General features: G+C 38.4%; 1 protein-coding gene across 1 annotated transcript in view; it reads left to right on the top strand.

Moving 5' to 3' along the window:
- The first annotated feature begins 4,161 nt into the window (after window positions 1–4,161).
- Window positions 4,162–27,949, top strand: part of PAK2 (p21 (RAC1) activated kinase 2) — a 91,658-nt gene continuing 67,870 nt past the window's right edge. The window contains exon 1 of the mRNA XM_037147401.2: window positions 4,162–4,472. The gene's annotated coding sequence lies outside the window, so the exon portion shown is untranslated. The remainder of the gene's footprint in view (window positions 4,473–27,949) is intronic.

Raw genomic sequence — 27,949 nt, 5'->3', positions numbered from 1 at the left:
CCTAGCCTGCGTGGTCTGTCTCACTGCTCGCTCCTTTGCCTGGTTTATCTGAATGCAAATTTGTGACTGCAATCAGCCAGCCACCTTTCACCCTCACTGGGTCTGCCTGCTGCTACCCCGTTCGGGAGATCTGCCGACCACCACCTGCACTCCTGGGTCAGTCTGGTTGATTTTTCCTGTTTGACCCTGGCCTGCCAGCCGCTGACTCCACCCCTCTTGCCAGCCTGGCTGAATGGTTCGTTGTTGTTGGACTCCCATACAGTTCAGTTTTCAGTGTTTTGGTTGTGTTTTTGTTACTAAAACTTTGTCGTCTTTAAACTTAGTTGTGCAAGGAGGTACAATGTTTCCACATATGCCTCCATCTTGCCTGGAAGTTCTCCATGCCTGGAGAACTTTAAATCCCAGCGCCATCTTCCTCTGCAGCACTATTTCCAACTCCTCCTACCACCATTACTGCCAGCATTCCTGTATTCTTCCAGTGCTACTGGGCTGCCATAGTAAGCCTGGGCAGGCATGGCCCCTATGGCATGGAGTCAATCATCTCCAAGGTCTTACACAGGCGCTGTAACCGGGGGGAGTTGCCTCCCAGTTGCATCATGGATTGAAGTCACTTCCATTCCCTTGGCTCAAAGCACAGCCACAGCTATTTAACATATCCATGAAACCAGTTAAAAATTCTAGATATGTTCATTGACCATGCCTGAGGTTATTTGCTAAACTGTTGTTATGCAGAACAACTCTCAATTGCCCTGCTTCATGTCTCCCCTCCCCCAGTTCAGACTTGAAGGGGTGGGGACATCCTATATATGTATTTTTCTAATATTTCCTTGACACCCTGAGTTCTGGACCCTATTACAAATCCCTATTTGGGGATCCCCCCTTGGCCGCACCCTGTTACATAAACAGCCTCTGGGACAACTTTAAGAGGTCCAATATTTGCCTCATAGGGGTGCCAGAAGGATAAGAAAAAGAGCAAGAAATGGGAAATCCATGTGAAAAAAATAGTGAAAGAAAAACTTTCCTAATTTGGTGAAGGAAATAAACTTGCAAGTGCAGGAAGCACAGAGAATCCTAATTATAATGGCTGCACAGAGGACCACTCCAAGACACATCATTATTAAAAGGCCAAAGGTTAAAGATAGAGACTCTTAAAAGGAAGAGAAAAGAAGTCAGTTATCAGAAGGTTGCCAGATGGGAGGGAGGTGGGAAGAATGGGTAAAAAGAGGTGAGGGGAGTAAGAGGTACAAATTCGTAGTTACAGACTAGCCTAGCCATGGGGATGTAAAGTATACTGTAGGAAATGGAGTAGTCAAAGAACTTATACATACGACCCATGGAAATGAACAATGGTGAGGGGACTGTTTGGGGAGTAGGGGGCACTGAGTGGATGGCAGAGGGTGGCAAAGGGGAAAAAAATCAGGACAACTGTAATAGCATAATCAATAAAATATCATTTAAAAGATTCTTGTTTCATGTTCATGTCTTATTTTGTTTAATCATTTTATTAAACTTATTTTATTCTATAAACAATAATTCTAATATCTAAAGTTCATGGGCACCATGGCTATGTGGCTTAATGGACTGAGCACAGCCTGCAAATCTGAAGGTCACTGGATCAATTTCCAATCGGGGCACATGCCTGAGTTGCAGGCCAGGTCCCCAGTTTGGGGCGTGCAAGAGGCAACCAATAAATGTTTCTCTTACACATGCATATTTCTCTCCCTGTCTGTCTTCCTCCCTTCCCCTCTCTCTAAAAATAAATAAATAAAATCTTTAAAAATATACGCACAGTATTCACATACATACATAGTATGTTCATATATTCAAAAAGTTAAAAGATAAAGTTCATGGGCTTCATTATTCTGGATGTGGTTTGTATTTACTCATGGTGGCTTATTTTCCTTAGGAATATTGTAATTATATTTTTGGTTTGATACTCTTTTTACCTGTGGAAAGTCTTTCAGACCCGGGCTGAGCGAACCTGTGCAGTGAGGCTTCGTATTTGTTTCTTCCAGGCCTCTAAGTACTACCAGCCTGGGACCACTTTCTCGACTTCAGGTTTTGTGTGTAGTGTATACAGTTCCTATAGTGTATACAGTTCCTGTAGTATATACAGGAACAGTAAATTTCAACTTTCAAACTCATATTAAGGAAACTTTGTGGTTATGCCATCTAAAGGGAAATTTGTTACCCCCTCTTTGCCAAGTCCAGGCTAAAACATAGAAATGTTGTCTCCCTGGATGGGTATAGCAATTTTTTTCCCAGTCTGTTTTTGGAGGGTATAGCCCTTTGGGTTTCCCAGGACACAATCCTAATTCCTTACGAATTAGTCCTACATGCCCAAGGAGTTAGCACTGTCTTTGGCGTCCTGTCTCTCTTGCACTCCATGACACAAAAGAGATTTTTGAGGTAAGTAGATCCCCTCTACACCACCATGGCTTCACTGCTCTGATTACTACTCTGGTTTCTTCCTCTTTGGGCTGAGTTTGGAAGACTATCAGAGATATTACTCTTACTTTCTTGAAAGCTTAGTTATGCCTTTGAAAAGATGTTCTAGTTTATCCAGCATTTTTGTGTTTTTAATAATGAGATTGTTTTGAAGGTTATCTAATAATGCATCATGTTGCTCTTTGATTCCTTTTGTCCTCTTCCTATCAATTGAGTCTTTCGCTCTATACTATAAATGAGGACAATCTGTCTACTTTTCTCCATTTCTACTGCTATCTCCCTTGTATCAGTCATGATTACTGCCTACCTAGCTCATTTCTCTTCTATTCTTGCATTTCTGTACTCTATTCTTCACATAGAAATCTAGTGATCTTGAAGTGCAATCCAGATAACATTTCCTTCCCTGCTTAAATAATTTCTTGGAATAAAATCCAAACTCCTTACCATAGCATTCAAAGATCCTTCCTGACTTGAATCTTGTTTACTCTAGTGTTCTCATACTACACTACCCTTCTTGCCCTAAGTTTCAGGTACACAGTCCTCCTTGTCTGAAATTAGCAAGGCTTTTCTTCCTCCCGCTTGAGATGCTTTCTCCTTGGTGCTGCTGGTAGTGCTCTCTGTTCTCAGATTAAATGTCACCTCCTTGAACATGACTTCTTTGGCCCTGGCCAGGCTCTCAGTTGGTTGGAGTGTCCTCCTGTGCACAGAAATGTTTCCCATTCCATACTGCTCCTAGGTATGTCAGGCCACATACCTAGGTTGCAGATTCAATCCCTGGTCCTGCATATGCAGGAGGCAACTAATGGCTGTTCCTTTCTCACATTGATTTTCTTCTCTCTCCCTTCTACCCTTTCTCTGAAATCAATAAACATATCCTCAGGTGAGGATTTAAAAAAAAAGATTCCTTCTCTAGTGGAGCTATCCAAAGTAATCTCCCCAGTTTCTCCTCATATCAGATATAGCTTTATTAATTTAAAACATTTATTTATTTATTTATTTATTTATTTATTTATTTATTTATTTTTAGAGAGGGGAAGGGAGGGAGAGAGGGAAACATCATCCTGTGGTTGCCTCTCATACGCCCCCTCCTGGGGACCTGGCCTACAACCCAGGCTTGTGACCTGACTGGGAATGGAACTGGGGACCCTTTGGTTTGCAGGCAGCCACTTAATCCACTGAGCTACACCAGCCAGGGCTATTACTGTGTTTTAATATTTGTAAACTACATAAGCAGTGACTCATGTTCACCATTATATCCCTGAGGACTTCTGGTACATATTAGACAAACACTTGTAGTGTTAGTGGATACACTGATAACTCCTCCGAGGATAAAACATGGAGGCCTTAGTTTTTAAGGAGGTGGGACTTAGCAGCATAATATAGATGAGTTTGTAGGTAAAAAGCAACATGGATAATGGATTAATTCCCACAAATGTCCTGGAGCAGGTTCATGTGATAGCAGTCATCTGTCAGCATCTTTGGTTGGTACGGAACTGAGGCAGACGAAGTTGAATTAGATGAGGAACTGGCTGTCTACCTCAATATAAAGCATACCTCACCCCGCCCTCGAAGAAAGAGAGGGGTTGTCCACATTTCCGACTACAACTCCCAGCGGCCCCCACGCGTGCCCGCCCATTGGGAGGCAGGGTCCCTCTCCGCCCCGCAGAGCTGGAGGCCTAAAGGCCGGCAGTGGGCGGGGTGTCCTGGCTCCGCCCCTCCCCACTCGCTGCCTTGGCCCTCCCCCAGGGTTGTGGCCACGCGCTGGGACGGCGGTTGTTCCGCTTCCCTTCTAGCGCGGGCCGTCGCCATTGCCGAAGTCTCCCTGTCCTCCCCACCCAGCGTCCGCTCGCTCGGCCTAGCGGTAGCAGCGGCTGCGCTGCAGCGCGGCTCGTCTTCCCGTCCTGCTCCCCCTTCCGTCCCCACCCCACCCCGCCCCGCGCCGCGCGCTTGCCCGGGCGGCGCCGCAGCTTGCTGGGAACTCGGACGGAGGCACTTCGCTGGGCGGGGACCTTTCCTCGCCAGGGGTAAGTGTGCACACTGGCCGGGATGCGGGCCGTCGCTCTCCTTCCTTTTTCCCTCTTCGCGGCCTGGCGGGCGCTGGCGGCCTGGGGCAGCCGACCTGCTCTTCTCAGGGCTGGGGCCGCCGCCACCTGCGTGCCTGAAGCCGCGGATCCTGGGGCGGTGGCTCATTGTCTGCTCCCTAGGGCTGTTTTTTTCTCTGCTTTTGCCCGAAGTGGGAAGCTTGCTGGGCCGGTGAGGGCTAACTCTTCCTGGACCCAGCCCTGCCCTATGTCGCGCCGTGGGCTCTGTTCTCTCCTGGTCTTCCTTCTCTCGAGTTTCAACCTCCTTTTCTGCCTTTACTTAAGTGTTCGACCAGCCGTCTCGGTTTTTATTCTTGGATTTTTCCTGTCCTACTGAGCCCCAGCCCCTCCTTACTAGCCCACTCTGTTCATCCCAGTTTTACTGCTTAGGCATATTGTCTCGAGTCCTATTTCTAAACTAAAATCTAATCTCTTCCATATTTCGCATTCGTGAAAGCGTATAGTTTTCCGAGAGTTTGAGGGCCTGCCCTTAAGGACAGGACTTTGGGATCTTCTGATTTTTGTCTAATCTTCAGCCAGAAGGTGACTATTTGTTTCTTTAGGTAATTTAGATGTAGACTGACTTTTAACCATGTTTGGTTTTCTTCAAAACAACACACACCAGTGCGCGCGCACACACACAACGTTCCCACAAATTTCTCAGTGGACTTAAACCTTTTGACCAGTTCTTTAAAGATAAAGTTCATCCAAGAACTGAAGTGTTAAAAGTAATTGCCATTGTCAGTTGCTATAGGGTTGTACTTTCTTGTATCTTAATCACTAAATGGGAATACTCTGGATTGAGCGTGATTTGTTTCCTCCTTCATAAATAACACCAACTCCCATTGACATAATCATTTCAGTTCTGCTTTGCAAGTGCTCTATAGTTTTCTTTTTTAACCTCTGTAAAAAGACAATCAAAATGGTTAGGCCTAAAATTAGACTACGACGAGCTGTGTTTTGGATCAAGGTTGCGCACGTCACGTTTTTTCCCCTGCTCAGTTCGACTCTTCCGCTCTTATAAAGTAGGCAGGATATTGAAATGTACAAGAATTTGCTCTGGGGGTTTTGTTTTTGTAGGGTTATCCAAAAGAATAACATTAAATGAAGTTAGATTGGGATGAAGGCAGTGAATAATAATTTTTAAAGCAGGTTAGAACTTGTCAACTTTTCCAGATGCTCTGTGGCATTTGTGAAACACACTCATACTCATTTTTATATTTTATAAGTATGTGAAACTTGTACATATATCTAAATGAAAGCTTTGTTCATGGTCTCCTATTTAGGGTATTGATTTAAGGTAGGTCTTTCATCCTTGGCTTTTAAATCTGATTTACAGAGAACACTGATTTACATTGTGACAAGTGAACCTTAAAATGTTTTTGACCTGTAATATCTGTTGAACCCACATTCAGGGTTTGATGAAAGATATTAACCTAAATTTAGTGAGTTTTGTGTTTTCACTAAACAGTCCATTGTTACCTTAGACTTAGTACTGAGCTTCAGTACTGTCATCATTTGGCACGGTCAGTTGTCCTCAACCTAATGAGAGGTCTTGTTGGCATGAGGCGTTAAGGTATGGAATGTTGGCATTCAAAGCTTGGTCTGGGACAGCAGCTTCTCTGCTAGTTCTTTCTGTAAGCTAAGGAAGGGCGCCTGTGTGTGGTGTTTCCCTTAGGGCCTTGATTCCTGGTTTACCAGTTATTCAAAGAGCGCGTTCTTCTTCTGGACTTTGTGACATTTAATACCAAATTCATAAAGTTACAGTGAGTTTGTAGTTGGAGTATATCTACTGAACAAATGAATAGGGGTTCCTGTGTTTCTGTGATATTTGCGATAGGCCAGTTTCCAAGTATGCATGGTTAACAGGGTGTATATTTCTTTTTCAATTATTACTTCTTTAAAGAGAAAACTTAGAACTTGTTCAGGTAGCTAAGGATAAGTTTTCAATTATACTTTTTTTAAAAAGAGAACTTATTCCAATAGCTAAGAATGAAATAAGTAGGTACTATTAAATCCTATGTTTAACCTGTTAATATTGATTATTGTAATAATCAATGCAAGGTTTCTTTTGGCAATGAACATTTGAAACTGGGCCCTGTTTAAAGCTTCGGGGTTCTGATAAATTTGTTTTCAAAGGCCTACTTCCAGACTAATCATAGAGAAGGTGGTGTTTTACATCTGAGTTGTCCCTTGTATCTTTCTTGTACTTTGGTAGAAGCAGAAAGAGAAGGAAAAAATAACTCCTGTTATGTTGAAGGAGGAATACTGATTGTTTTCTTCTGTGACCAGAATTGAGTTTCCCTACTTCTTCATTTTAGGGTCACTAACCTCATTAATAGGAGTCAATCTGGACACTCATGCAGGATTTGAGTTTTAGTGTGTTATCTCTGAGGTTCATTAGTACTTACATATTCCATGTATTCCAGGTGGTTTTAGTTTTAGTTTGTTATCTCTGAGGTTCATTAGTACTTACATATTCCATGTATTCCAGGTGGTTAAGAGCTGGGGACCTGGTTTTAAACCCTGGTTCTTCCTACTTGATCTTGGCCAAGATATACATTCATTTCAAGACCTGATATTTTTTTAATCTGTAAAATGGGAAGAATAATAATGATATAATATAGATTTCATAGGGCTTTTTAGAGCAATGTGATAATGCAGGTGAAGTATTTAGTAGTATGCTTAATAAATGTTAATTAATATTCCATTCTAAAATGAGTTTTACATTTCATTGCTTCTACAGCAAATGTTCTGTTCCCAAACTTAGATTTAAGACTACTTTCTGAAAGAGATTGGAATCTCAGGACCAAGTTTCTGAGACCATAACCGTTAATTATTTTTTCAGGAAAAAATTAGTTTCACCTCTGAAATAAGATAAAGGTTTTTTGGACTATAGGCTACTCATATTTTTTAAATAGGCATAATTTCTTATGGAAAATTTGGCAAGTGATGAAAATTATTAGGGAACAGAATAAATATCACTATTTTCAGCCCTCAAGGATAACTATTATAACAGACCATTGTTATTTCCTTTATTTTAAAATTAAAATCCGAAAGAGGAACATGCTTAGTGTAAAAGGTTTAAGCAAGTCAGTTATTTAGAGTAAAAAGTGAAGATTACTAGTCTTTTCTCACTTTCTAGTCCCATTCTTTAGAGGTATCCACTGTTAATTTTGTTTTATCTATGCGATTAGAAATAAGTACCGTGTGTAGTTTTTGCCTTACTTTTTAAAATTAAAAATGGTTAATTTGCATTTTTTGTATTGATACAAATAGTTATAATCTCATCTTTCACCACTCATGAGATATTCCACTGTATAGTTGTACCTTAATCATTTGTGGTCATTTATGTTAGTTTCAGTTTTGAGCAACTAAGTTCACTAAAGCCTTAATGAACTTCTTACAACTTTGTGCACATGCATATGTAAGCAAGTATTTCCACTAAAAATGTGCATTCTTAATGTACATTCAGGTTTCAGTAGATGCCAAATTGCCTTCCTAAAAGGCTGTCTAACCCTTGCTACTATGATTCAGTGGGTTGAGCACAGGCTAGTCCCTAATTGGGGGTGTGCAGGAGGCAACCGATTGATGTTTCTCTCACACATCAATGTTTCTCTTTCTCCCTCCCTCTCCCTCTATAAAATAATTAGTTTTTTTTAAGGCTATCTGTACTTACTGAATAATAGGTGCTCTTTATACATGGTACATATTAATCATTTGCCTTCTGTTTAAGAACTTTCTCTTTTCCCCTTTATCAAAAACCTATTCCTCTTTTTTATCTTGAAATTTTAATAATTGTTGTATTTTAATCTTAGTCCTGAGCATTTTTTGTTCTTGGGTAGGGCGAGTAAGAGAGTTAAATTCTTTTTTTCTTAATCTCACCCGAGGACATGTTTTTTTTCTTTTTTAAGATTTTTTTTAAAAAAGTTAAGTATATTTTATTGATTATGCTATTACAGTTGTCCAATACCTGTAAAAGTCTCACTTATAAAGTGTTTATTTATTTACTTAATATATTTTCTTGATTGTGCTATTATAGTGGTCCATTTTTTCCTCCTGTTTATTCCCCTCAGCCCTGCACCTCCTTCCCTCCAGCATTTCCGCCCCCTTACTTCATGTCCATGGGTTATATATATAAGTTCTTTGGCTTCTCCATTTCTTATATTATTTTTCACCTCCCCCTGTCTCTTTTGTACCTCCCAATTATACTTCTTATTCCCTGTACCTTTTCCCCCATTCTTCCCCCACTCCTCCACCCCCATTCCCTCCACCCTGATAAACCTCCATGTGATCTCCATTTCTGTGATACTATTCCTGTTCTAGTTGTTTGCTTAGTTCTTGTTTTTGTTTTTTAGGTTCAGTTGATAGTTGGGAATTTGTTACCATTTTACTGTTCATATTTTTTTTTTTTACCTTTTTTTAGATAAATCCCTTTAGCATTTCATATAAGGGCTTGGTGATGATGAACTCCTTGAACTTGGCCTTATCTGAGAAGCTCTTTATCTGCCCTTCCATTCTAAATGATAGCTTTGCCTGGATACAGCGATCTTGGATGTAGGTCTTTGGATTTCATGACTTGGAATACTTCTTTCCAGCCCCTTCTTGCTTTTAAGCTTTTGAGAAATCAGGTGACAGTCTTACAGGACTCCTTTGTAGGTTACTTTCTCCTTTCCTCTTGCTGCTTTTAAGATCCTCTCTTTAACATGTTTTGTTTTTGAAATTTTAGAGAAGGGAGGGAGAGAGAGAGAAAGAAACGTCATTGATGGCTTGCCTTCCATACCTGCCTGGGGAGGAGGGTGGGACCTACAACCTAGGTATGTGCCCTGATCAGAATTGAACACGCAACCCTCTGGTGTACAGGAAGGCGCTCCAACTGAGACACATGGCCAAGGCAGATAGTTATAAAAATATAAAATAGTTTGGCTACTGAAATAAAATATAGATATAAAATTTTTTTAGGAGTTTGAGGTTGGTGTGAATACTAGTTGTATTATAAGGATTCAGAAAGTAATGTGGTAATAGCTTTACTGTAACCATCACATCTGAAAAGGAAAAAAAAAATACTCCTTTTGACCTTTCTCCTGTCACCTACTTAGTTTATCCTCATCCTTTAAATCTCATTATAGCTTTCTTTGGGCGTCATTCCAGATCTCCACTATGATTTTGATATTCTTGGCCCTGGCTGGGCATCTCAGTTGGTTAGAGCATCTTCCAGACACACCAAGGTTGTGGGTTGGATCTCCTGTCAGGGCACATACTAGTAGCAGCCAATGAATGCATGAATAAATAGAACAACAAATCAGTGTTTCTTTCTCTTCTTCCCTTTCTCTCTCTAAAATTAGCTTCAAAAGCTGATTTTCTTAGTGTTCTTATATTTTTCTTACTGTTTTTATGTTTTTCTTAACATGTTGATCTATAATCTTAATTTGTAATGTGCTAAAAACATGAATTATTTATCTCAGAACAAGTTTCTCAGTTTTTGCCAGTAGAAACTAATCTAAGAGGGAGGCGTAAGAATACTCAGTAGTGTTGGGTAAAACTCATCCACATGACCCTGGCTGGTGTGGATGAGCACTGGCCTGCAAACTGGAAGGTTGCCAGTTCAATTCCTAGTCAGGACACGTGCCTGGGACCAGGTCCCCAGTTAGGGGCGTACAAGATACAACAACATGTTGATGCTTCTCTCCTTCTCTATCCCTTCCCCTCTCTCTAAAAATTAAAAAAAGAAAACAAAAAGCAAAGAAAACCCCAGCTATTCACATCTATATGTATATGTGCAGGGTAATTATGTATTTTTTATGTAAATGTTTAAAAGGCTCTGGAAAGATAGGTTTTATTTTGCATTTATTTCATAAGAGCAAGGTGTATTTTAAGATGTAATCTTGGCTTTTAGAAATTCCTGTTTTAATTTTAAGATTATTTAGTAATTTACAGACTTGGAAATGAAGCAAAATTGCTATATAATAAACACATAAGCACTAAGAGATGGGCTAAAGCATTTAGACTAAAATCTCAGGTGCTTTAGAGAGCAACTTAATAGTAAGGCATTACATTGGCACATACAATACTAGAAGTATAGCCAGATGTTTGATAAAGTATCTCTGTTGTAAATTTTTCCTAAACTTTTTAAAAAATATTTTATTTATTTATTTTTAGAGAGAGGGGAAGGGAAGGAGAAAGAGTGGGAGAGAAACATCAATATGTGGTTGCCTCTCGTGAGTCCCCTGCTGGGAACTGGCCTGAAACCCAAGCATGTGCCCTGACTGGGAATCGAACCGCGACACTCTGGTTCGCAGGCCCGCACTCAATCCACTGAGCTACGCCAGCCAGGGCCTAAACTTTTTTTTTAAATACTTGTTTCATTACCTATGGATAACTACTGTTGATATTTTGGTATGTTACCTGCTAGTACTTTTTCTTCTGTATATATGTGTGTGGATACATAGTTTACTTTTATAAAACTGGAATCCTATTCTGTGTAATTATCTTGCTCTTTTTACTTAACGTTAAATCTTGAAAGTTTTTCTTTATTTCTAAGAATTCTTTTTTAAAATGATTTTTAAATGTTAACATACTGTTGTAAAGCTGTGTCTTAGTTTTATTATTTTCCTATTGCTGAATATGTAACTTATTTTTTAAAAGGTTTTATTTATTTATTTTTAGAGAGGGGAAGGGAGGGAGAGAGGGAGAGAAACATCAGTGGGTGGTTGCCTCTTGCGTGCATCCTGCTGGGGACCTGCAGGGTACTGCCCTGCAACCCAGGCATGTACCCTGACTGGGAATTGAAGCTGTGACCCTTTGGTTCGCAGGCCAACACACGATCCACTGAGCCACACCAGCCAGGGCATTTTTCCAATATTTTATATAAACAGTGCTGTGGTGAATATTCCTGATTACAATTTTAGAATACTTTTGAAGAAGTGGAGTTACTGATTAAAAAGGTATAGAATTTAAAAGTCTTAAGTTGACCCTTCAGAGAGGTTTGACGTGTACTATCACTAAAAATGTGAATCTTATTTTATTTCTGAAAAGTACATAGATGTAATAGATATTTGTGTTTGCTGTTATCTTTATTATATTCCTGGACTTCAATAAAATTTTATGTACTTTTGTTTTCCTGATTTATTGTCTGTGAAAATAATAGTAACTTTTGCCTCCTTTCCCATAGTCACAATATTTATTTCCGCTTTATGTCCTTATTACATTGGCAGAATCTCAAAGACATGGTTAAATAAAATAGATTGTCTTGGAATATAATATCTCTGGTGTTCTTACAATGAACAGTGATGTTCATTGTAAGTTAGTTTTAGAGAGAGATTATTGTTTTTTTCTGTTCCTACATCACAAAAAATAGGAATGACTTCTGAATTTTTTCAAAAAGATTTTTTAACACTTATTTAGGAGATGATAAAGTTTTTCTTCTTTTAACTACTGATAAGGGTATATAATGAATTTGCTGGCAACCAAAGGCATATGAGGAATCAAAATCCCACTCATATTAGTCAAGTGTACAGAATTTATTGAAAGGATAGTCTCCCTAGAAATTTAGTTTAGTAAGAGTATACAGGACTTCCAGTTATTTCTGTAGTCTTTTGAGAATCTTATTCATGAGTTTTGGTAATTTCTTCCAGAGACGGTACATTATTTTAAAATTTTCTAATTTTATATATAGATGTATATTATATTTTCTTATTAAAATCTGGTGTTTCTGTCTTTTATTAGTGATTTTGTTATTTTTCTTGATTTATATTTTTATAACTAGCTTTGAGATTTATTCTGTTGGTTTCCCTGATTTCTCTTTATTTTGCTCTTCATGCTTTTTTCATTGTTTCGTTATACCATTTTTTAAAACTCAGATTCTTAGTCTTTTTTTTTTTAAATTATGAAGCCATTTAGTGCTCTTAATTTACCTGTGAGCACAGCTCTGGCTGCATTCTAATTTACAAGAATGATACTCTTATAGTCACCAAATTTCCTCTAATTGAAGAAGAAGTAATTGAACTACCAAAGTAAAAGAAGTAAAACAACTACCAAAAGTAATTGGTAGTTCTAGGTTGATTTTCTCATTGACTCAGGAGGTGTTTGGGCTGTGATGGTGTGGCTCAGTTGGTTGGGCGTTGTCCTGCAAAGTGAAAGGGCGGCAATTTGATTCCTGGTCAGGTCACATGCCTGGGTTGTGGTTTCCATCCCCAGCTGGGATGTCTCTGAGAGGCAACCAATTGATGTTACCATCTTTTTTTTCCTCCCTTCTTCCTCTTTAAAAAGTAAATAAAGTCTCTTAAAAATTAGTGAAAAATATGTTAGCTGACATAAATGAATTAATTTAAAGATTAAGAAAATGGCAGTGACAACTGAATCCATCTCAATAATGTTTAAATTATTTTTTGAGAATTTTTTTAGTTTATTTGAGCCAAACTGATGAAAGTTACTAGGAAGCAAGATTTTAAGTGCTTCTAAATAATTTGTGTTAACACTGAATGTAATTACCAGGATAAGTCTTGGAGGAAGATGGAGTTAAAAGCATGACATGTACCAAAAATACACTAAAAATCTTCTGAGGTCCCAAGCTTCTGAGGTCATAGAGAGGGAGGGGGAAATAAACCTAGGATGGGTTAGTGGGAAAAAAACAAGTCGTAGATATTTGGGTAGTCAAAGTAAAATTTTCTTTTTCAGGTTGACAAATCAGAAAAGTTTACTTTTTAAAAATTTAGGTACATACTTGAATTCATTTAAACTGTAAATTAATGTACTTTAAAAATTATGTATAAATTTCCAAATATCTGAGATAAAAGCAAAACAAGTAATCTATAAACAGAATAACAAAACACGAGATAACTGGATAAACAAAATGTATATACATGCAGTGGAATATTAGCTAGCCTTAAAAAGGAATGAGGTAAGTAATACATGCTACAGCATGGAAGAATTAGGGGCTGCATTATGGAGGAATGGGGAGTTAGTGCTTAATGAGTATAGATGTTAACTTGGAAAAGATGAAAAAGTCCTGGAGATGGCTGTTAATGATGGTTGTACAACATGTAAATGTCCTTAATGCCAAAAAACTGTATACTTTAATTGGTTAAAGCCCTGGCTGGTGTGGCTCAGTGGATTGAGCGCGGGCATGCAAACCAAAGAATCATGGTTCGATTCCCAGTCAGGGTACATGCCTGGGTTGCAGGCCAGTTCCCGGCTGGCAACACATGAGAGGCAACCATACATTGATATTTCTCTCCCTCTCTCCTTCCCTTCCACTCTAAAGATAAATAAAGTCTGAAAAAAGATTTTTAAAAAAAATTGGTTAAGATGGTAATTTTATGTTATATAGATTTTACATCAGTTAAGTACTGATCAGTCATTAAAAAACAATAAGCATTAAATAAAATGACAGAAGCACACCCAACAGAGTTTATTTTAGCAATGCATATAAATGTTTTAACATTCATTTTGGATTAAAACAAAAATAAACACATGTGATTTAAAAAAGACACAACTAAAACAAAATGGCATGGAAGGACAAAGTTGGATAGTAAGTAAGTGAATAAAGAAAGTATGGGGAGGAATTTACAATAAGTAAAGTACAAGGTTAAGAAATTAAATATGGCAGTAATTTTTATTGATGAGGTGGGATCATAATGAAAATCTTTAGCGGTACAGAACTTACACAGGCACCAAATAATGCTGTATGAAACACAGGATAAAAAGCATTGAAGTCAAGAGAACAAAACATAAACCACAGATCGGGAGAAAATATTTTCAGAAGAAATATCTGATTTTATATAAAGAATGGTTACTCAAAATAGACCAAAAAAAACTCTTAAAACTCAACAACAAAAAAAATGGAACAACCCAATTAAAAATTAGCAAAAGATCTGAAGAGATAACTCACCAAAGATAATATATACTACAGATGGCAAAGAAATGTTCAAAAAGATGCTTAATGTCATATATCAGTAGGGAATTAAAAATTAAAGCACTGAGCCCTGGCTGGTGTAGCTCAGTGGATTGAGCACGGGCCTGTGAACCAAAGGATCTTGGTTCAGTTCCTAGTCAGGACACACGCCTGGGTTGTAGGCCAGTTCTCATTGAGGGACACATAAGAGGCAACCATACTCTTCCTCTTCAACCAGTTCTCTTCCTCTCTCTTTCTCTTCCTCTCTCTTTCTCTTCCTCTCTAAAGATAAATAAATAAAGTCTTTTTTAAAAGGGGGCACAATTTCAAGGAAAAAAATTAAAGCAGTGAGATACCACTGCACACTTACGAATGGCTGGATGGAAAACACTTGACAGCATCAAATGGCTGGTAAGGATATTTAGCAATGGGAACTTTTATTCACTGTTGCTGAGAAAGCAAAGTTACTATTTTGCCACTTTGAAATACAATTTAGCAGTTTTTTATAAAAGTAAATATACTCTTACCATACAATCCAGCAATCTTAGTTCTTCGTATTTACTCAAATCAGTTGAAAATGTATGCCCACACAAAATCTAAACAAAAATGTTGATAGCAGCTTAATTTATAACCACCAAATGTGAAAGCAACCAATATTTCCTTTTGGAGGTGAATGGGTAAACAAACTGGTACACCTGGGCAGTGGAATATTGAGAGCTAAAAAGGAATGAGCCATCAAGCCTTGAAATGATACAGAGGACATGTAAGTGCATATTGCTAAGTGAAAAGTCAAGTTGAGAAAGTTACCGTGTTTTTGGACTATAAGACACACCCCCAAATTTTAGGGGAAAGGGGGTGCGTCTTATAGTCTGAATGTAGCTTGCCTGGCTTGCTGTTGGGGGGCAGCCTATGTTTATGTTATTAAATATTATACCACATTTTTTTTGCTTCAACATTTTTTTCCCTACTCTCCTCCTCTAAAACCTAGGTGTGTCTTATGGTCCAGTGCATCTTACAGTCCAAAAAAATCTGTACATACTTAGAATTCCAACTATATGACATTCTGGAAAAGGCAAAACAGGAGACAATAAAGAGCATGAGTGGTTCTCAGGAGTTCTGGTGAGGAGAGAAAGATAAATAGTTTGAGCACAAGGGATGTTAAGAGTTGGAAAACTATTCTCAATGACAGCATAATGGTGGATACATGCCATTATACACTTATCCACACTCATAGCCTATAGAACACCAAAAGTGAACCCTAATGTAGACTACAGACTTCGGTTGATACTGATGTGTCATTGTTGGTTCTTCAATTGCAACAAACATGTCACACATTGTAGGATGATGATAGGGGTGGTTTGGGAGAAGGGAGCTTGAAGTATGTGGGAACTCTATATTTTTGCTCAAATTTGCTGTGAAACTAAAATTTCTTTATATTAAAGTATTTTTTAAAAAATTGAATCACTGGAAATGAAAGAAACTGATACTTCTACTCAGCCAACACACTTACTTGTTATTCCCAGTCAGGGCACATGCCTGGGTTGCAGGCCAGGTCCCCAGCAGGGGATACATGAGAGGCAACCACACACTGATGTTTCTCTTCCACTCTTTCTCCTTCCTTTCCCCTCTCTCTAAAAATAAATAAATAAAATATTTAAAAATGTCTACAATGGCCTCAACCTAACCCACTAACTTCTTGCACTTCTGTATATTTCTCATTTTTTAGTCTAATTATATTTTGATTATGCATGCATGTTTTTCTGTACAGCACTTCCAGCCAACACACCTACTTGTTCTAAGCTCTGAATAGAATAATAATAAGTAAATTTAAAAAATAAAATTCAGATGGAAGTGCTGTAAAGAAAAACATGCATGCGTAATCAAAATATAATTAGACTAAAAAATGAGAAATACACAGAAGTGCAAGAAGTTAGTGGGTTAGGTTGAGGCCATTGTAGACATTTTAAAATATTTTATTTATTTATTTTTAGAGAGAGGGGAAAGAAAGGAGAAAGAGTGGAAGAGAAACATCAGTGCGTGGTTGCCTCTCATGTGTCCCCTGCTGGGGACCTGGCCTGCAACCCAGGCATGTGCCCTGACTGGGAATTGAACCGGCGACCCTTTGCTTCACAGGCCCGCGCTCAATCCACTGAGCTGCACCAGCCAGGGCCATTTTAGACATTTTAGGTGGCTGATCAGGAAAGGCCTCTTCAAAACTGTTACATATGAAGGGAAGATAGTATTGAGACAGAAGAGACAAAAATTCCCAATTTGAAAACAGGCTTCTTGGAAACAATGCTGTCACTTAGTGTTTTGACAGATTAAGAAATTAGTAAGGAGGAAGTCATATAGTTAATAAGAACTATTAAATAATAAAGATAATTTGAATAAAGTTTAGTTAACAGATACATAACATGATACCCTTAAAACAGAAAATACTTTTTGAGTTTCCAAAGAACACTTGCTAAGTTAGATTATGCTTTAAATCACAAAGAAACCCTCAATAAATTTAAGATATTTTAAAAGACTATAGTCAGTGACAACAAGGGGAAAAAAGTGATTAGAACTGTTCTAAACACCTTTTGTAAAAAAGATTTTATTTACTTTTAGAGAGAGGGGAAGAAAGAAAGGAGGGAAGGAGGAAGGGGAGGGGGAGAGAGAGAGAGAGACAGAGAGAGAGGTGTCAATGGCTTGCCTCTCCCATGCATCCCAACCTGGGACCTGGCCTGCAACCCAGGCATGTGCCCTGACTGGGAATTGAACCGGCTGCCTTTCAGTGTGCAGGACAACGTTCAACCCACCCAGCCATACCAGTCAGGACCTAGCTAATATATATTTATTAAAATTTTATTTACTTATTTTTAGAGAAAGGAGGAGGGAGAAAGAGAGGGAGAGAAAGAACATCAGTATGTGGTTGCCTCTCGCACACCCCCTACTGGGGGCCTGGTCAGCAGTCCAGGCACATACCCTGACTGGGGATCAAACCAGCAACCCTTTGGTTCCCAGGCTGGCATTTGATCTACTGAGCCACACCAGGCAGGGCAAGGTGAACACTTTAAACATATTTATTACCTCTACCCCTTGATTTTTAAATTGCCTTTCGGAGAAATACAAACTTCATACTGTTGAACTCATTTCTTCTTACTACATTTTATTTTATTATTTCTTTATAATCTTTGATCTTGCTTTTTGTTGTTCCCTGCTTCCCAGTTCCCTACCTTACAGGAAGTTTTGAAGCATTTACTAGGTCTTGTGCTTGGTCTTTGTTTCACTTTTCTAGTGTAATGATTGGGTGGAGGCCAAGGGGAGGAGGGAGGAAAAAAAGAAGGATTACATATAGATTACAGAGTTTCTTTATACAGTTGCCTCTCAATACAGAGGTCTTCCTCTCTTTCTTTGTCTGGCAGATTTCTTTTCATCCTTTAAAAGCCTATTCTGGTTTCTTTGCCTAATTACTCTCATATATACAAAAGCTCTGGGCCCTCTTTTCCATTGCGATCCACTCACTCATCCATATCAGCTCATCTCAGTGGCCCTGTGCTCTCGTGTTACCCTTTTCCCACTCATGGGATGCTGTGCTCAAATGAGAACTAAACCTTAGCATCTTTGATCTCCAGTTTGTAACACAGTGTGAACACTAAGTAAATATTTGAATTAGGAGAAACTTACTAAGGTGTTTTTTTGTTTGTTTTTTGGGGGTTTTTTAGATTTAATTTCCCTGCTTGTAGTGTGAAAGTATAAAAAGCAGGTTCCTCTGGGAAGTGGAATTATGGGTTGTTTTTTAGTGTATATTTTATTCTGGTTTTTTTGTGTGTGTTTTATCTTTTGTAATGCTCATATACTAACTTGTGTGTGTTTTTTTCATTACCATTTATTCCCCTCCATACCCTCTTGTACTTCTCCCCACCTCCTCCCTCCTCATGTACTAATGTTACTATGAGAATTTTAATGCCCTGGCTGGTGTAGCTCAGTGGATTGAGCACGGGCCTGCGAACCAGACAATCGCGGTTCGATTCCCAGTTAGGGCACATGCCTGGGTTGCAGACCAGTTCCCTGCAGGCCAGTTCCCAGCAGGGGACGCATGAAAGGCAACCATACATTGATGTTTCTCTCCCTCTCTCCTTCCAAAGATAAATAAATAAAAATATTTAAAAAAAAAAAGAATTAAAAAAAAAAAACCAACAAACTTAAAACCAAATCTCTCAAATTTCTAGGTGTTCCCTATTGGCCAACATCTGTGTCTTTCTGACCCTACTCAGTAGTCTTATTCCCCACTTCTTGCTGCCTTCTGCCCTTGTATCTTGCTGTCTCATGAGCTAGGTCATACTTAGTTGTTCCTATTGAGTAGAACCCCATCTTCTGGGTAGGAATATGATCTATTGTAAATTGAAGAATACTTGTAATAGAGATTGAAGAGTGAGAATTTAGACTTTCAATGTCCTGCTCGTCTTATCCTGAATATATGGTGGATAAATGGAGCATTTAATTGTTTTAGCTTTCTAAAATAGAACCTTAAATGGAATAATGAGTGTATCTTCAAATTTTCCTGGGTCTCCCCTAGCTTAAAGATTTCATCACAGATAAACCTTTTCATTGATTAATTTATTCATTCAACACATAATTACTCATCTTATAGATACATGGACTAGACACAGTGCTAGGTGCTAGTGACATAATGTCCACAAAATACCCCCTGATCCATGCTTGAGGAGTTTATAATGTAGAAGACATTTAAAAAGCAAATCCAGTATGTTGCATTCTAAGGCAAAAGGGAATAAACTAATGTGCATGAATTGGGAGTGAGGAAGTATGTCAGAGAAGGTTTCCTGAGAAAGTGATATTTAGACCAAAACTTGAAGTATTAGGCGAAGGTAGTGGACAGAAAGAGTGACTGATTCAATCCGTGTTCCCCAGGAAAAATCCCTCAGTCCCAGGCAAATGGAATCGTGGGTCACTCAACAGCAACCATTCCAGTAAGGTCATGTGTGAATACCCGAGATGGCTATTTACAGAAAATTAAAAAATGGATAAAAGTTAAAGCCTGTGGAGGGAAAGACTATAGAGAGATGAGTGAAAAGTTAGGGCTAATGGCTTTATCTTAAGACCTGAAGTGACAAAGTTTAATGTTTTAAGGTCTCTCCCTGCAGTGGGGAGAATAGACTCTGAGGGACTAAGTAGATTTGGGGATATTAAGTAACAGTGATTGAGTCATGGGTAGCAGTGACATAGAAGTTCTCGGGAGCTGTTTTGGGAGGCATGGTTAGTTTTGCAAATTGGGTATTATAATAGACAGAGGTCAGAAGTATAGAAACAAATGATTTTTAAAATATTTTCCTCCAAGTACGTTAATTTCTTTAAAATGGAAAAAGAACATATTTTTTACTCCCATGTTTTTCTGCCTGTTACCAGATAGAAATTTTAGTAGCAGAATAAATAATCCAGACAGCAGGGTTCTTTTTTATTTTTATTTTTTAAGTAATGACTATCAATCTTTTTCAGATACGAACATTAGCATAGAATATAGGTGGTATGGCTGTAAAGTCATCCAAGTGATTCTTTTCCTGAACACAGCAAAACCTATAAATAGTTTTGTCGCTTCCAGAGTAGTCCTGTTTAAAAGGTCATGTGATTATTCCAGTGATGCTTCCATTCTTCGAGTCATTTTTTTAGTACTCTTCTCTTTGAATTACTCAAGGAGACTGCAGCATATTCTTTAGTATCTGTCGTCTTTACCAGAGGCGAACGAACTCTCCATTCTTGCCTCTGCTTCCATCAGTCCCCCTCTTTTTTTTTTTTTAAGATTTTATTTATTCTTAGAGGGGAAGGGAGCGAGAAAGAGAGAAAAACATTGGCGTGTGAAAGAAATATTGATCAGTTGCCTCTTGCATGCTCCTCAATAGGAGACCTGGCCCACCACCCAGGCATGTGTCCTATTGAACTGGTGACCCTTTGCTTCATGGGATGACGCCCAGCCAACTGAGCCACACAGGTCAGGGCTCCATCAGTTCTTGCTCTCTGTGTCTATATATGCCCCACCATGGTTTCTTTCTTTTCCTTAAATTAAAAAAAGAAATGAGATATAATACATGTATGATAAAATTTACCCTTAAATGGTTTTTAGGTGTTGTTTAAACCATGTTTATGAGGTTGTACAGCCATCAGCACTAATTTCAGAATATTTGCATTACCTCAGAGAGAACTCTTTCATGCAGTAGCAGTCACTCATTTGATCCCAAACTGTGCCCCCTTGTCCCAGGTTACTGCTAATTTGTTTTTTGTCTATATTTGTCCAAATCTGGACATATGAGTGGATTATTTAAGTGGATTTATACAATATGTAGTCTTTTGTGACTGGTTTCCCTTAGCACAGTGTTTTCAAGGTTCATCCATATTGTAGCATGTATAAGTAATTCATTCCTTTTTATGGCCAAATAATATTCCATTGTGTGGATATATCAGAATTTATTTGTCCATTCATCAGTTAATGGAAATTTGGGGGTTGCTTTCTTTTCTGTTTGTTTTTTGTTTTGAGGGGTTTGGGGGGGAATTTTATAAGAGTTTATTTGAGCCAAACTGATGATACATGCCAGGAAACAAGATCTCAAGTGCTCCCTTTTATTTTTTGTTACAAATAGTGTTTCTGTGAACATTTGTGTATAGGTTTCTGTGGACTTATTTTCATATCTTTTAGGTTGTATGCATAGGAGTGGAATCACTGAGTCATATGATAACTCCATGTTTAACCTCTGAGCAGGTCATATTCGAATGTTACTGTACCATTTTGCAGTCCCACCAACACTGTGTGAGGATTCTGATTTCTTCATGTCCTTGCTAAATTTACTTTGTCATTTTTATTTTACAGTCGTTATCCTAGTAGATGTGAAATAGAGTGTCATTATGGTCTTAATTTGCATTTCCCTGGTGGCTAATCATGTTGAATGTCTTTTCATGTGCTTATTGGCTATTTGTATATATCCGTGGAGAAATGTGTGTGCAAATCCTTTAGGAAAACTTTTTGATCAGTGCCTCAGAATCTGTAATGGACTATAATCACTTTTGTAAAATACCATAAAATGAAAATGAAAGAAAAACCAGGCATACAAAATGCAAGTCCCATTTATTAGAGTAAACAGCAAATTATTCTGTCAGATCACAGTTTCTAAATCCTTTTTCTCAGTTTTTGTATTTCATTGAGTACTGGTAGTAAGTACTGCACGTACCACTCTTTCTGTGGCTCTGCTTTAGGTTACTAAAAGGCATTTGAAATAGAGCAACTTTTTCAGTGTTTGAACTTGGGGCAATTTCTTGATTCTTGCATTTTCTGTTCTTGTATGGTTCCCAATTCTAATTTGCTATCGAGATAATTTCACAGAGGGCTGGTTTTCAGGGTTGATGAAAACAAGTACTGCTTTATACAGATTTTAAACAAGCTAGTTACATTTTATTGGGATAAGCTGGAGGGGTACCCTTTGAGCCAAAGGTAACAATGCAAATTGGGCTCAGGGCCAATGAGGATGGCCTTTTGAACCTCCTCCAGTTTTCCTCATAGGAGGTAAGCTGAGTGCTGATAACTGTGCTTGTGGAAGGCGGTCTTCTGCTAGGTTTTTAGAAGCACAGAGCTTACCATAAAGCACTTACCAGCCACCCCGAAATTCCAACATAATTATCCTATTTGTAAGTAAGTGATTTGTTACCTGGCTGTAACATCATTGTTGGGAGCATAATTTCTTACCTCATTGTTCACAGTTAGGCAAAAATAGGCATCATTCATGCTCAGCCCCATTATGACCCTGTAGCCTGAACAGCCTAATGAGCGTGAGCAGTTCATTATCTCTTACTTCACAAGGTCTTACAAGGTCTGTGAGGTTTAAGCATGCAGGCCGGTCCTGACTTGGAAATCTTATAGCCTAGGGACACTGAGGAATATATTCTTGTTATCCTAATTATTTGTGCTTTTGGTGGTAAAAATTCTGAAATAAAGTAGGTTATTAGAAACGTGTTGTTTATAGTGGCCTTAAACTAGTGAAGGTATATAGAGTAGGAATCATTTGAAATGTGTGTTTAAACATTTGTTGGTACCTCTGTGTTAACAACGTTATATTGATGTCAGATAGAGAAGTATGAGAAATGTTCCTTCCAACTCCTGCCAGGAGTTTGTAATCTTGTAGAAAGAGAAGTAACGTTAGAATTCCGCTGACTAAAGTTGGAAGTATGTGTCATATTAATGGATGGGACCATATTATTCTGGGTCCAATCAGGAAAGAAATCACAGGGTAATTTGAACAAGGAAAGAATTATTGACTGTAACAGGAGAATGGAATAATTAGGAATTACCTAGTAGGAAGTAAATTAACTCTAAAGAACATGGGAATGGCAGAAATAGAGGCCTCTGCTATTGCCAGGGCTGAGGTAGATAGTGTACACAGAGAAGAGCCATCCTTCCTCCAGGAGCTGAGATCCAGACCTTGTTGGAGAGAGCATGACTTTGGATCACTTAATGGCAGAGAAGGCATCGTGACGCTGTGTTGGCGGACCTGTGCTGGACATCTGCCCTCTAGGGTGCCAGGGAAAGCTGTTCACAACGCAGTGCTGGACACCTTCCTTGTAGAAGCCTGGGAGGAGGAGCCTGGTGAGCAAGCGCATTGAAATCAGGAAATAAAACCTCTTTTGCAGTGTCTCTCCTACGCCCTCTACTGATAAAGTTTAACAATACCAGCTGGCAAAGGAAAAATACCTTAAAGGTTCTATATCCATTCTCAGCATAGGCAAAAAGGATGAATTTGGAATTGAGAAACACTGAATTAAAAACTGGCATGGGAATGGTATTTAGTGTTCTAAGAGCTCAAAGAAGAAGTAGAGATCATATAGATCATAACAGTTAAGGAAGAAGTGGTTGCCCTGACTGGTGTTGCTCAGTGGGTTGGGCATCATTTTGCACACCGAAGGGTCGCAGGGTCAATTTGTGGTCAGGGCACATGACCCTGAGTGTGTGAGGTAACTGATCCATATTTCTCTCACAGGGCAAAAGGTAACCACACACTGATATTTCTCTCCCTTTCTTTCTCCTTCTCCTCTGTCTAAAAAATGAATAAATAAAATCTTTTTTTCAAAAAGGGAGAAGTGGTATTTTATAGAGCTCTTGTAAGATGAGTAGGTTTCTTTCTAATTGAAGATGGCTCAATTGCCTTTCCTCACAAAAACAGTACATGCTAATTTTATTAAAATTAGAATATAAGTAAATATTTTTGTCTATCATTTATATTGTAGAAATGAAAAAAACCACTCAGTTTTATTATCCATAAAGACACCAGTGTTAATCGCTTGATAAAACATTGCTAGTTTGTGGAGGGAAAGCTTTTTATGATGATGCTTGCTGCTGCTTTTGTATCTTTGTTTACAGGAAAAAAAATGGCTTTGAGAAGTTATAATGCTAAATAATATAAACTAGCATTTTGAGGAACTTTCTGTAGTGTTTATATCACATTTATTTACATAACTATGTGTGTGTTTTCTAACATTGTTGTTCTATTTCAGAACCCAAGGTGTGGAAGTGGAGGTCCACAGAGAGGTTAAGGGGCCCCTCAGCGTTATTTACATAACTTCTTTAAGTAGCATGTCAAATAGATAATCATTAGCCATTATTTTGGGGCTCTTACCATTAGGAAGGGATTTTCTGTTGAAATCACACTGGTGGAATGTTGTATCTTAGAAGTCTAGCTTGCTTTTCTCTCCTTTGCTCAAATATTTTCATGTGAATGCTCCTCTCAGGATCAGGGTTCACTTGGGGAAACAAACTGCAAGCTGAATTTTGCCCTTGTGGTGTGGGGACTAATCTTTCCCCAGATACCAAAGACTATAGGATCCTCATGAAAGACAAAGACTTTATCTAACCTCATCACTGTTTATTGGACTTTACACTTTAAAAATTGGACAGTAATTCTAGAGGATGAAAACAAAGTTCTTGGGTATTAGCCTACAACTGGGTTCATATACATGGTTAGGATATATAATGTTAGGTTATTTTTCAGACTAGTATCAAGTTGGTACAGAAGTAAATTGTTTGGTCTCTTGTTTTTGACAAATTTAAGGAAAAACTAAAACTTAAAGTTTAGTTTTAAAACTTTTTTAGGTACAGTCTTTGATTTAGAAATAACCATCCTTCCTCTATATGAGCAGTTGTATAGAAAGGTTTAGAATAGTGCTATCCAATGTGGTAGCCACTAGTACACGTGACTACTGAGTACTTGAAATCTATAACCGGTGCAACTAAGAAACTGAGTTTTATTTTTATTTGCTTTTAATTCATTTAAGTTTAGGTAGCTATGTGTGGCTAGCATGGCCACCCATAATAGATAGCACAGTTTACAGAAGGGTTGTTCATAAGCAAAATATTTTAAAGAAGACACAATTTGAATATAACATTAGGAGCAAGTTCTCATTCAGGGTTGGCCTGTCTGCATGATATAGCACTCCCAAAATATCATAATTTAATACTTGGATTTTTTTCAACATGTCACTGATATAATTACAAAAATTTGACAAAGATAAATTTCTCTTTTAAAATTGCATATTCCCCAGTGATGTCTGTTTCCATAACTTTATTTACACATCTAGTCTTAGTTCATTTTAATTCACATCTGTTGAGGACATATGTGTGTCAAGCTATGTACTATGTGCTGGGGGTACAAAGATTAATAAAGTATAATTGCTGTTATTAGCAGTTTAATCTAGTTGGGATTAAGGGAGGGGTGGTGGAGGTAAAGGGAAACTTGCGTTCCCTTTTACAAAAAACCTCTGTCTTCACTTGATACTGTTCAGGAACATTCTTTTTAAAAACTTTTCTCACTTAAAAAGAAAACATTTTTCTTACGTGAAAAGAGGTGTTTTTTTCTTTTCTCTCCTCTGTCTCTGTCTGTTTTATTTCAAACCCTCCCATAAGTGGAATGCAGCCTCTGCATTCTTCCCAGCGTACAGGAAGATGTGGCAGCCAGCCACTCTGGATCATTCAGAGTACTTCTGTGAGGTGAAGCCTACTTTCTGCCTGTGACTTACAGAAAGTACCTGGGCTATCCTTCCCCCACATTTTATCCATGGAAACTGTGCTTTATATGATTTATCAAGTCACAGACACGCTCTTTCACAAATCATGTTGAAGTGTTAGAATTGATCTCTGACTCCTCTGTACTCATGCATTCATTTAACCAATATTTTTTGATTGCCTCTTATGTGGCAGGATCTGTTGAACTACGAGAGGAACTGAGGCATGCCAACTGTAGACTGAGACAGTCAAGAGCCACATACACCCTCAGTCCCTCCTGTTTTGGTGGTGACTTATTAAGATAGTGGAACTTTACCATGGCAGCAGCCTCATCCTTGGCTGGGTAGCTGAGTAGGTTAGAGCATCGTCCCCAATAGACCATGGTTGAGGGTTTGATCGCCTGTCAGGGCACATAGGAGAGGCAACCAATGAATGTGTAAATAAGTAGGACAACAAATTGATGTTTCTCCCTCTTCATCTCTCTCTCTCTAAAATCAACAAATTAGAAAAAAATTGGCAGTAGCCCAGATCTCCAAATCTCCTTAAGGAGAATAGCTAGCTAACTTCCTCATGCTTAGTGTCCACTACACATAAAATCTTTGTTCTATTAACCATTGGGGTTTGGAAACGTGTTTTTTACTGAGGCATAGGCTAGCCTAGTCTAGTTTAGCCTTCCCAAGTGACTTTTCAGGCATTTGCTGTTATGACAAGTGCTGTTATGAATATTCTTATTATTTGCACATGTGCAAGAACTTCTTGGATTTATGACCAGGATTAAAATTGTTGAGTTGCAGAATATACAGACATTTGACTTTAGAAGCTAATACCAATTGTTTTTTTTGATACAGTTGTAGTAGCAATTTACTCTTGCTAGCTGTGTATAAGAATCTCCTTGCTTGCCCTGGCTGGTGTGGCTAAGTGAGTTGAGTGAGTGCCAGCCCTTGAACCAAAGGGTGGCCAGTTCAATTCCCAGTCAGGGCATATGACTGGATTGTAGGCCAGGTCCCCAGTAGGGGATGTGTGTGAGGCAGCCACACATTGATGTTTCTCTCCCTTTCTTTCTTCCCACCCTTCCCCTCTGTCTAAAAATAAATAAAATAAAAGAACCTCTTTGCTCTGCATCCTTGCTAACACTTGATTTTGGTTAGCTTTCTTAATTTTTGCCCATACAGAAGGTGTAAATGGTATCTGTTAATGAACTTAATTCACATTTTCACTTTTCCTTATGTTCATGTCCTTATAAATTTATTTACTGTGAGTAATCTATGAAATGAGTGTTTATGTCATGTGTCGTTGGGTTATGTGTCTTTTACTTACTTCTTTGTAGGAATTCTTTATATATTCTGTATACAGTTTTTACAGTTACCTTTTGTTGCAGATAGCTCCTGGTTTGTGGCTTGTCTGTTCTATGATGTAGAATGTGGTCACATTTATCAGTCTTTTCCTTAGAGTGCTGTACCCCTCTGAGCTCAGACACATCACACTAATAATTTAAATTTTAGAGAGAAACAATGATTCACATCTGTTGGACACAGTGTGGACTCCTTGCTCTAGGAAGTTCCACAGTTTACATTTGATAATGTCTATCTTTGTGAAACAGTTGGCTGAGAATGAAAGTACAAAAATCAGTGTGGCACAGAAAGGAAGGTTGGGCGGGGTCCAGGGTTTCAGATGTTGTTCAGTATCTTTGCATTTTTACGAATATACATTATTAGAAAATAGCCAGCAGATGACTATTTCCCACTTATAAGTGATTAAGAAAGAAATAAAAGTATATTTTTTTCAGTTCATGTGTATGCTTTTTAAAATAATCGCTAAGTTTTTAGGACATGAATGAATACTAATGAAGTCGTTCAGACCTAGCTAATAAATGAATGAAACTGTCAGGAATTTCTGTTGGCCTGGAGCACTGGGAAGTAATTACTGAGAGTAAAGGAAGTAAGTTTGGGAATTTCTGTCCTAGGAACTTCATATTTTTTTATTATATTAATGGTATTTTCCCCCTCCAATTTCATTTTCTGTTTAGTATACAAAAGTACAGTTGAATTTTGTATGTTCCTCTTTATTCTGCCAATTTGCTAAATTTGTATTTATTCTAATAATTTATCATAGTTTTTGTTTGCTTGTTTTTGAGAGTATCTGTATTAAAGCTGGGGACTGTGGTACAAGCCCGGCCTTGGGTAGAAGAAGCAACGGAAGAGAGCCTCAGTGGGCTGCTTCGGCTCTCCGGGAACAGTCCGCAGGAGCAGTCTGGGGAAGAGGTGAGGCAAGGCGGGATTGCTGTCACCTCCTTGCAGAGTCAGCGAAAAGGGGGCTTTGGAGACAGGTTCAGGGGGTTAGCCTGGGACTAGTTACTGCCACCATGGTTGCAGTCCTCGTGGGGGCTCTCAGGGTTTAGGAGAAAGCACATTCACTTAAAAAAGAAATTCGAGTGGACATGCCCCAAGGAGGGTTTATCATAGTTTTGTTTGTATTTTGTGGGCAGTCTTA

The sequence above is a fragment of the Artibeus jamaicensis genome, unplaced genomic scaffold, assembly GCF_021234435.1.
Source record: "Artibeus jamaicensis isolate MK-2021 breed Jamaican fruit bat unplaced genomic scaffold, CSHL_Jam_final contig_793, whole genome shotgun sequence".
NCBI lineage: Eukaryota > Metazoa > Chordata > Mammalia > Chiroptera > Phyllostomidae > Artibeus > Artibeus jamaicensis.
This window is presented reverse-complemented; position numbering and strand designations above follow the sequence as displayed.